General features: G+C 44.8%; 1 long non-coding RNA gene across 1 annotated transcript in view; it reads left to right on the top strand.

Annotated features, from left to right (window-relative positions):
- Positions 1–218: 218 nt before the first annotated feature.
- Positions 219–11,618, top strand: part of LOC140843735 (uncharacterized) — a 301,319-nt gene continuing 289,919 nt past the window's right edge. Inside the window, exon 1 of the long non-coding RNA XR_012121742.1 lies at positions 219–426. This is a non-coding gene — a long non-coding RNA (uncharacterized lncRNA). The remainder of the gene's footprint in view (positions 427–11,618) is intronic.

The following is an 11,618-nucleotide window of genomic DNA, read 5'->3' as shown; positions in this document are numbered from 1 at the left end:
AAAGGAGGGACACAGGGAGCGACATAAAGTAAACACACACTGTGCTCACACCCAGTTTCCAAGTTGGTATGTATGCTGAACAGCCAGGAAGGAAGCTGTGTGCCAGGCGGTCTGAGAGCCAGGAAGCCCTTCTTCCAGATGCGAGGCCTTCTGGGGCAGCAAGCCTGGTCACTGCATGGATATCATGCAGAATGCAGGCCCTGTGGGCTCTGCTTTTTCTGTCTTACGTTCGACACCTTCAGATGCTTCTAGAAAGAGAGTGAGAATGGAAATATAAGGCTTTGTTCAGAAGGATTGAACGGCAGTGGGGAGAGGAAATACACAGTGGCTCCAAGTGGAAAGCGTCTGCCTCCCATTTGGAGTGTGGGAAACTTTGTCTGCCGAAGATTACCCAGTGATGAGAAACAGAACTCAAGGACATTTCAGGTAAGTGTGTGGTAGACAGATGGATGCACCATGTGTTTTCCAAGCTTGCCTGATGAACAGAGCTACCTGGAATAAATGTTCAAGAACATATTCTCAGGTTCCATTCAAGACAGACTGAATTAAAATCTCTTGGGTAGGGGCCTGAGGAGCTATAGATTGAACACGCACCCTTCCTATCTAGCAAGTGGGGACACAGGCATTTGGTACAGGTGTTGTTATTCTTGGTCTAAACATCCATCCATTCATCTGCTCATCTACTTAATCATTCAACACAGTGTCTAGTGTGTGTCAGGCACTATAGCGGCTGCCAGGAATGCAAAGAAAACGACACGTGGTCCCTACCCTTTAGCGACCCACAGATGGGTCTGGAAATAGACAAGAAGGAGTCCTTTACAACAGGCATGATGAAATAAATCTGTGACAGAGGAAATACAAAAGCAAAGGCAGCTAGTATGTACTGATTGCCCCAAACTTGCCTAATTTAACTTCTAGTCACCAGTTCTTTCTGTGTGGTTATTTCAAGTGAAGATAATGTAATTTAAATATGTCATTGCACATTCTGGGTAGTCCCACTCATCTGATTGTTCCAAGGATTTCAAAGGAGACATACTGCCCTTGTACTCTGGAATTCTAATGAGCAAGCCAAGTGGAATTGACTGCATTTCTTACATCCTTTTTCCCCCGAGAAGGACTTCAGCCACATTCTGAGTTTTCTTAACTGCTGCATTCCTTTCTCAGTGACAAAAGTACCACCAGCCCTAGGAAATGAGCCCCTTGAAGCAAAAATGATTAGCCTGGGCCTCAGACTGCTTTCAAAAGGTTTGCTGACAATACAACTGGAAAACAGGAAGAACAGAGTAGGTTTCTTTTCCCTTTGTAAAAATGATTGACTCCCACTGTCTCCTGCAGATGAATATTTCTGCTGGGTAGATTTGCTTTGTAAATTAAGACTTGAGTGGCTTTTTTTTTCCTCCTTGCTGCTTCAGTGAATTGGGAATTAGACATATTTGCAATCAAATAAAATGTGAGGGTTCTTGGCAGGTTGGAATTTTGACAACTCTGGGGCTCAGATGTACAGGACATGGTAGCATTGGCCCAACTGCTCAGCGCATGTTTGTGGGGGTTTTCTGGGGTTGGGGAGCAAGTGCTGTGTAATGGTGGAATGATAGCTCTAGTATTGACTAAGAGAGGCAGTTCTTAGGGCCTAAACGCTGAGGGGTGAGATAGATTCTGGATAAATAATGATGGAATAAGTAAGTGCTGAGATGAGGAAAGCATGCAGTCAACAATTTTAGTGAGTATCTATCCACTCAGTAAAGCCAGGCCTGTTTCTAGGCACAACAAATATAGTGGTGGCCAACAGAGACAAAAATTGCTGTCTTCATAGAATGCTTATTTCTGTGTGTATATGTGCATATGCGGAAGCTATGTGTCATATTTTTATTTGATTGCCAGATGGCATGTGGTATGGAGAAAACTAAATCAAGGAAGGGGAATAGAAGGGTGTGTGTGTTTTGTGCAAATACATGTGCATGTGCACATTTGGTGGAGATTATTTTACATTTGGTGATTGTATGAGTTTTCTCTTGCGGCTGTAAGAAATTACCATAAATTTAGTGGCTTAAGATAACACAAATGTATTACCTTCCAGTTCTGAAAGTCAAAAGTTCGAAATGGGTCAGCAGGCCTGTATCCATTCCTTCTGGAGGCTCTGGGGAGAATCTGTTTTCTCGCCCTTTCTAGCTTCTGAAGGCCACCTCCATCCTTTGGCTCATGGCCGCATCCTCCACTTCAAAGCCAGCATCTTAGCATCTTCCAATCTCTCTCTAACTCTGACCCTCTTGCCTCCCTCTTGTGAGACCCTTGTGATCACATCAGGCCCACCTGGAAAATCCAGGACCAGCTCCTTCTCTCAAGATCCTTAGCTTAATCACTTCTGCAGCATTTCTGTTGCCACTTAACGAATTCACAGGTTCCGAGCATCAGGACATGGGCATCTTTGGGGAGCCATTGTTCAGCTTAACACAGTGACCAAGGAAACACTTAGGGAGGAGCTATTTGAGTTTCTGAAGGAAATAAAGATGGGAACCACACAAATTGCTGGAGGAAGTATGTTCTAAGAAGAGGGAATAGTGGGTAAATTTGGACAGTAAGTGGAATGTTTGGGGAACAGCAGGCCAACAGGGCTGGAGCGAGTTGCGTGATGGGGAGAATAGTGTGAATAGGGTCAAAAAGATGTAGCATCTCAGTAAGGAACTTGGCTTTTAGTCTGAATGCAACAGGGATCCCCTGAACCCATTGTGTATCTGGTTTGAGAGCTGCATGTACGAGGAGCATCTAAATCACACTTAGAGGGTGATGGGGCAGGAGAGTCTTCCCAAAGGAAGGAAAGTGTAAGCTGAGATCTGCAGGCGTCCCAGAGATATTGCTATTACAGATAACATTTATTGAGTGTTTTGTGTCACCTACTACACAAAACACTTTCTAGACAGACCTTGTGGTAATGATTTACCACTAAAGAATTCCATAATGCTATGGTCTTGAGGTCTTACTTACTGTTATTTACAGAAGGGGAAACTGAGATAGGAGAATTAGTTTTAGAGCAAATAGACAATAAACATGAGGGGCCAGAATTGGTCCTTGTTTCCTTCCAAATCCAGAGTCCACACTCTCTGATCAACCATTTCATTTATGTACTTCTTGGTTTCCAGTTGAATGGGGAAAGTGAGCCAGCCTAAGTGACCCCTGAAAGTTAGAATGGAGTGATGCAAGCCTAGGTCAAGAAGGACCTGGCGTTTTCTGTTAGTTTTGGAAATTTGAGTGCATGGGGTGAGGTTGAGGAAGCAGAAACATCTCAGGAAGGATCTGGAGCCAGTATTTCATGTCTCATTTATTTCTTCATTAATTGGGATGCCAGGCAGGGAATGGGCCAGAGGCAGGAACTTCTATTGTAGGCAGCCTAGGTGAGTAACACTGGGGAGAGTGCCAGGTGTATTCATTCATGGAGTACTGACCGTGTGCCAGGCACTGGTGGCTTGTGACAGAACAAGACAGACGGGTCTCTGCTCTCATGATCTTTCCTGTTTGGGTGGAACACAGACAGTAAACAAATAAGACCATGACAGATTCTGATGAAGTATTATCACTGAGATAATACAGGGCAGTGGGATGGAGAACAATTGGAGGACAATTTAGATGAGTGGTCAAGAAAAATCTCTCTGAGGAGGTAACTTTTCTTTCTTTGATACCTGAGGGATGAGAAGGCAGCAGCTATGGGAAAAGCCAAGGAAAAAGTATTCTAGGCAGAGGAAACAGGATGTATGAAAGGTGTGAGTCAGGGATGTGGTTAGAGTGATTGAGAAATGGAAGTTGGCCTCTGATTGGGGCTGAGTGGAAGAGACCACTCTGGAGATGGGCAAGCAGAGGTCAACCTGCAAGCATGATGCTGTGTTTGGATTGTGTTCTAAGGGGGACGGGAAGACCAGTGGAAGTGCAGAGAAAGGAAGTGCCATCTTCTGGTTTACATTATAAAAGGTCGCTTTGGCTGTTGTGTATGAGACCATTTGAAAGGAAGGTGAATGAGAGATACCAGGTGGCCTGGAGCAGAGGGATGTCAGTGAAGGTAGAGAGGTGCTGATGGATTCAAGAAGAAAGGGGAAAGGGACAGGAGGGATTAAGTGTGGTTCTAAGTTTTTGGTTTGAACAATGAGTTGGATGGTGATTGGGGAGAACTGGGGGAGGAAGGTGGCATGAAGTTGAAGGGGTGGGGGGTGTGCAGGGAAGCAACGAAAAGAAGAATTAGGAGACCCAAATGGAATTAGAAGGCAAGAAGCAGAGGTCAAGGCAACAGTCAGACAAAAGCAGGGAGAGTGGAGAAGTTGAGCAGGATTAATTGGTTGAAGGAGGCTAAAGAGATGGTCCACTGACGTTCAGAGTGCTGGCCAATGCTCTTAGCATCTGGCATTTCTGGCAGTAAAGCTTGTGTTTGCCAGGGTGAGGGACTCCTCTGAGCTGCTTAAACTGTGTCATGGTCTCCAGCTTCAAGCAGTGGATATGATGGGGTGGAGAACATCTCCTGGCATTTAAAAACCTTTGGAGAACCTAGAGTAATCAAATCTTGCCTGGAAGATACTTAAGCACTTTTCCAGAGGTGGATGGGGGACCATTCCTGCATATTTGTGGAGACTAGAGAAAGCAGATATCCAGTGAACATAGTGCCCATTTGTTGTAAGATAAAGTACTGACTTTCTGGGTATGGCAGGGGTTTGTTTACAATATAATAAGAATAGCAACCCATAAACCTGGTAGCAATTTGGGCTTTCCAAAGCACTTTCTGTTTTTCACTAGAGTTATTTTTCCCTTATTTAAAAAAACTCTTTACTGAGGTATAATATACATTCAGAAATGCATATTTACATAAGTGAGTGGCTCAATGGATTTTCACAAACTGAATACACATGTGCAACAGTCATTCAGATCCAGAAATAAAATGTTTTCTGCCAAAGCACTTTTAAATTTCAAAATCAGATGCTAAAATTCACTATTTCTTTGAGGTCTCCCCTGTCAGTGCCCCAAATCAGGCATCAGCCACCCCTGCACTCCACCAGCCCCCGTGGTGTGTGTGCACAGGTCGGCTTCTGTGCCCTGTGTCCCATAGTGCTGCAGGAATCCCATGTTCCCTGCTCATGCTTGTACCCCTGCAGCCTATCTGATATGCCCTGTGTTCGCAAGTGAGACACCAGCATTTAAGTTTCTTGGGTTCTTTGACTGAGGGCATAGCCACCTTCTCAGAGCCTTCCCCTTCATCAGCTGTATCCAAAATGTGTTGCTGCCTGAGTTTTGCCTTTTCCTTGTTTAAGGTAGCTACAACCATTGCAAAGAACCTCTAGTTTCCAGTACAAGCCTTGGCTTTCAAGTGTGAGAGGACGGTATGGGTGAAGAATAGATTGAATGAAGATGGGGTCTTTTTGTTTTTGAGGGAGTGCAGTCAAAGATTCTTTGGCACATCTATGACTATGGGATGCCTTTGTGGTTTCTTCTGTTCCTCTGACCTTTGAATCTGCTGCCAGGTAAGTGGCATGGGGGACTGCAACATGGGGGTGAAGAGCAGGGCCCCTGAAGCCTATCAGACCGAGGTTCAAATCCTGTCTCCAACCCCTGCCAGGCACGTGCACTTGCCAAGTTTCTTAAGCCCTTTGGCCTCCATTTTCTATCTGTACAATGGAGATCATAAGAGGTCCTATCCTAAAGAGCGGTTATGAAGATTAAGGAAGAGATTACATGTAAAGTGTTTGGCACAGCATTTTTATTACCACTAGCGATTGTCATCATCTTTAAAGGAATAATAATTGCCATTAGAACAATATTCAACATTGCTGTAGTTATTATTAATACTCTTGTCATTTGGCAGTTAATGAAACTGAGGCTTGGATTAAGTGACTTGTCTAAGGCCATGGGGCAATGATTGTCCCCTGACTCCTAAGCCAGTGCTCCTTGAACTCGGTACATTTCTGCATTAAGCACACCCAGACCCCTTTTTCAGCCCATCTGGTTACTGATGGCAGTTCCGATGAAGCAGCAGGGGCAGCTGCCAGCCTGAGAAGAGGGCCTGGGCAACCCTCTGTGCTAGGCATCATTTAATCAGATGACCTCCAAAGCTGGCTTTCCCGGCCAACCATCCGGCCTCCAGAAGAGCAGCATTAAGGAGTTAATGGGGCTTGGCGGAGGCACTGGGCCATCTGTTCTTAATTACCCAAAGTGCATGAGGCCGAGGGCAGGCTGGCGTGGGGAGGCCGGGCACTGCCAGCACGGTCTACTTGGCTGCCGTCTCTCAACTGCCTGGCCTCCTGCCTCCCAGCAGTCCCAGATTTCTGAGTTCCCATTTCACCTTCTCTCATGTCTCCCACTTCTGAGGCTGAGAAACAGAAACTCACGTCCAGGAACGTAAGCAGAGATGGGAACAGGGGAAGTGGGGTGTCATGTCTGATTTTCTAGATGCAGAGCCTGAGGCGGGGATTCTTGTGCAAAGCTTTATTAGGGGAGAGATCTCAGGAGAATGGGCGTGAGGGAAGCAGGATGGAGACTAGCTTCCTGATGGTCCCTGGGGAACCCTGTAGCTTGAATCACAGCACAGAGTTAGTCCCATTGCAAGGAGTGAAGCAAGGGAGTGAAGCAGTTCTCTGGAGAGGAGAGTGTGTGACTGTGAGTTGCTGTCAGCCACCTCTCACAGAAATGGGGAGGGATGCACCCACCAGAAGGAAATCTGGGTGGGTACCAAGAGGAAGGTGGGGCGGCTACACTGCAGATCCTTGAAAAAGAGTCCCCTGTGGCAAGAAACCAAGCCTGTTCTCTGCATTTTTTCCCTGGACAGGAAACTGGATTATGTCCCTCATTCCTCAAGCCCTGATCCACATAAAGCACTTTCTGCTTTTCCTCAGATACAGATGCAGTAGCTGGTTGAGGGAATGGACTGGTATGCACATGAAGGTTTGTATCTTTGCTCTTTGGCCCACTAGCTGGCTGATTTGGGATGGATACCTGGCTGTTCTGAGCCTCAGTCTCTTTGCCTGTAAAATGGTAATAATGGTGTTCCTTGCCTTTTGAGGCTTTCTGTGAAATTTAATGACATGGTGCTCGTAAAGTACTCAGAACATGCCTGACACTTAAAAAATTCTTAATTAATGGTTGTGGAGGGAATGATGATGGTCCTTCTTTCTCCTACATCCTTCCTCCTCCTCCTCTTTCTTCCTGCTATTGTTACTGTTATTGGTAGAGGTGGTGGCAAGTTAATGGGCGTGTGTGGAGTGAGGCAGAGTCATTTTAGGGGAGGAACACAAACCCGTTCCCAGGTAATGCTGTGTTATTTCTGAGACAATCATAAAAATCTGTGTGTGTGGTGTGTGTGTGTGTGTGTGTGTGTGTATGTGTATAACCCCTGGCCTTCCCTGGAACCTCTCATCAAGATACAATTGATGGGTGCATACAAGCTCTGCCTCCTCTGAGCTGTGTGGCCTTGGATAAGTGCTCACCTTCTCTGAGACTCAGATTCCTTATCTATAAAATACCTAGTGCAGTAATGTTGGGAAGATTAAATGAGATGATTACCTTGAGCCTAGGTCCTGTGCACTATGGAAATGCATCCTCTGGACTAGTCTGGTGTCCTGGCACATTGTAGATGCTTAAAAATTAGTTTCTCTTCTCACATTAAATGCTGGTGGATTTAGATTTGAATTGCATTCAGTCACCCCTGTCTTGGACTGTGGACCATTTTGCTTACCTCTGGTCTCAGTTAGCCACAGCTTCAGGCCCATTAGAATTTGGAGCCATCAAGGTCTCCAGTGATGTACTTCTGACTGAGGCTCTGGCTCCTCTAGGCTGCTGTGCACTCATGTGACAGAAAGACATGGGTTCAAGGCCTTGCTGTGCCACTTTGTGAGCTGTTTACTTAATCTTTCTGCCTCTGTGTCTTCATCTGTAAAATGGAGCCATTAATACGTTCCTTTCAGCATTGTTGTGCAGATTAGATAATGCAGTTCAGCCCAGGACCTACCCCTCAGTGAAGGAGAACCAATGCCAGATGATGTTGTTAATGATATCAAGGAGGAAGTACAGCTGTAGGGCTGTTTGATGAACACGCTCAGAACTCTTCAGTGAGTCTAAAATGTTAATTCAATAGGCAGAGCTGCCCCCACCACCTCCCTTCTATGGGCCCAGGCTAGATTCATTTGCACCCTTAGACTTTGGCTCCTGAATCCAGCTGCTTGGTGCACATTGTGGGGTGTGAAGATGAGCCTAATTATGAAGGAGTGAGTGTCACATGTCACATGTCCCTGTGATCATGGCAAAGTTTGATGCCTGGGATCCCTGTGGTCTGACAGAGAAGGTGTTTGGAGATGAATTTGTATCTATAAGCAGCATGCTGGGGACCTTGGCTAGTATTACAGCTCGATTGTAAATTCACTACAGAGCTCCTAGTTCCATTCATTCTGGAAATGACAACCCTCCTCTCTATCTGGCAGATGCTGAGGTTGTCATTAGTGCTGTTTAACAAATATTTCCAATTTTCCAGTTCTCTGGTAGTGTTATATTTTCCCATCTACTTTAAAGTTAAATGTGGACATGTGCTGGTCCAGTCAACTCCTGTGGACTTTCGGTATGAATGAGAAAGCAGTGTTGGTCATATCCCACTGAGATTCTGGATTTGCTTGTTACTTCAGCACAACTAACATATCCTAACTGATACACTTGGTGGGTGCATGCAAGACCCAGAGGGTGGGGACTGTGCCTGATTCTGTTCACTATTTTATTCCCAGGGCTTAGCACAGTGCCTAGAACATACAGGCAGCTGGTACACACTTGCTGAAGAATGGAAGAAAAGCCTTGGAACCCCCAGACCTGCATTTGGTCTTGGCTTTGCTGCTTGTCAGCTTTGTGAGCTGTGGAAGTTCACTTAACCTGCTTAATCCTTAACTTTTCCAATCCTTGGAATGGGACTATCATTCCTTGCAAAGTTACCTAGGATTTATTCTGATATGTGATAGTTTCCATCACATAGTAAGCACCAGATATATGCTAGCTAAAAAAAACCTTCTGCTTTGAACAGAGAAGGAAGGGATGGAGGAGAGAAGACTGAGCCTGTATTTCTTTCTATAAGAAGGATTGAGGGGAAGGAACTTAAAGGTGGCATTGATACGGGAAGGAGGCCCCAGTGATGAATGGCCCCAAAAGAGAGGAGCTGGGGAAGGAAGGGACAAATAAAGCAAGGGGCAGCAGGCAGGTCTCTCTCTCCTCGGAGTCCAAGAGAGCTAATTCAAATGGCACAAAACATCCCCAAATATTTGAGCAGAAGCCATAGCAGTACGTTTTTAATTACCCTGCCAATAAAGATTCCTGGGCAGGACGGTCTTCGATGCACAGTAATGTTTTGCAATGTTTTTAGTAATTGGGTTAAGATAATTTATTAGAGTACTGACTGGATGTGTTTCAATAATTGCTAAGACTAGAATATTAGCCTTTCCTCCCTGAATGCAAATCACTCCCCAATGGGCCAGAGCATTGGAGAATATATTTCTGAATATGCAGATCATTTTGAGACAAATTCTGAGAGCTGACCATAGAACCTATGTGAGTATTTATTTTAAATTGCACTTGGAAGCTCTCTGAACTGGGAGTGCTGTGTTGGGAGCTTGTTTTGTTGGTGAGGTCACAGGCTGTAGTGGACTGACCTCCTACTGTTTCTATTAAACTTAAAGGAAACCTGAGAGCAGATGGGGGTGAGAGGGTCAGCAAGGGCCCCACTGAGGTCACTTGCGTGCACGAGAGATATAGTTGATGGCCAAAACAGATTTTCCCCTCATTTCTATTTTCTGTACTGAGCTTGTTGGGAAAACAATCTAACCCTATTAAAGAAAAATAATCAGCAGAAGTATTAACAGAGGAATTGAGAGGATGAGAGAGTCTTGCTGGAGGGAAGGGGGGCACTTTGCAATCAAGATTTAAAGGTAATAAGCTTCCTAAGATTAATTTGGTTTATGTGGCATGAGCTCAGCATCGAGAAAAAGAACTCACTTAATAGAAGTTTTGCATTGTTGGGAAATAACAGTCACAGTGGGAGCTGTATGTATGGAATGTTTACAGTGCCAGACAGGGTCCCAAGCACATTATGTGTATCCAATTCATTTAACCCTCACAGCAGTCCAGTGAGGGGAGCTGTCATCTCCACCATGAAGTTGAGTCTTGGAGAAACGCAGCATGCTGGCTCAGGTCTCTGTTTTTATAAGCGGAGGAGCCAGGGTTTGAACCAAGACCTGGGAATCCTGAGCATCTGCATTGAACCACAAGGCCTTATTGCAGTCACCATTACTACACAGTCCCTGTGTTTTGGGCAGCAAACTACGTCCATTATGTCCATTTAACTGTTTAAATGCTCGTTCAGATGCGCATCTCTGCTATTCAGAAGACAAGGACAGCGGAGAAGGACCTGAAGATCTCTGGTTAGTGGTGAGGTTGATACTGGTGAGAAGGGTGATGGTATTTAGATGTGAGAGGTAGAGAAAAATACTCATACCTCTTAGCTTCCTTATTCACAAAATGGGGAAAATAATCATACTGGCTTCCAAGTACTTGACTTAGATATTGCACATTAATACCTCTTCTATGGGATAATAATAATTGGGATTCTCTGAGTACTTAAGACATGTGAAAGCAATAATTGGTTACCACTGTTTGAAAAGCAGTTCAACCTACATTTCAGAGTAAATAAACCTTTATAAATATGTGCCCAACACAGGGAAAAATAATTAAGGCACAGTATTCAACTGTGGACCTTAAGAAGGAAATGAGAGTCACAATATCCTTGTGTTAATGGCAAAATAATCAGAACCTGACCTTTGTTCTTCCACTTTTAGATCTCCTGGGGCTGCCTGGGGATAGATTTGTTCATGGAAGGCACTGAAAAAGACCAGAACAGGGTTGCTGTGTAGGATCACTCTTCTCACCATCACACTGAGTGTTGACACCTCCTGATATGCCCACAACTGTGCAAAATAGGTGAGAAGGAGAGTAGGAAACTCACTGCACAGGTGAACAGGGAGGCTTAAAGAGGACAGAGGTTTTCCTTATGACCATGGGATAACCAAGTGGTAGAGCAGAGGCTCAAACCTAAGTCTCCTGACTTTGCATCTCCTGAATTTGCAAGTGGGAGGTGGAGGGTAGTGGGCCCTGAATTGGTAGCTGGGCTTGTTGGGATTTGGGATTTTCACCATTCTACCATGACTCCCATAGTCACCAGTACCACAGGACTCATTGCCAAGATAGCCTTTGCCACCATCATGGTCAAGGTAGTTTTGCAAAGTGTCTTTATTCCAAATGAGCTTTCCCATCACTTGAGAGATTATTAATCCCATCAGCCTCCCCAAGTAAAGAAGGATAGTCTATATAATAAGAGGCTGTTACAGCTTCCCTGAAAGTTTCCTAATGGATAATAAATTATGAAGAGAACATTCTTTGCTATGTAATTAATGGAAATTTACCATTTTTAAGCTTCCTCTGGGAAATTTTCCATGTCAAATGAATTTGTTGGTGGGACCCGAGAGGGAAGATATCACAACTGCTCCAGTGTGTACTTCTTCATTAGTCGGCTGCTGGAGGTTAAATTTTCAGTCGTGTCTTCGGATGGCTTTGATCTCTGATGA

The sequence above is a fragment of the Manis javanica genome, chromosome 10 (assembly GCF_040802235.1).
Source record: "Manis javanica isolate MJ-LG chromosome 10, MJ_LKY, whole genome shotgun sequence".
NCBI lineage: Eukaryota > Metazoa > Chordata > Mammalia > Pholidota > Manidae > Manis > Manis javanica.
The sequence above is the reverse complement of the archived record's forward strand: the minus strand, read 5'-3'. Positions and strand labels throughout refer to the sequence as shown.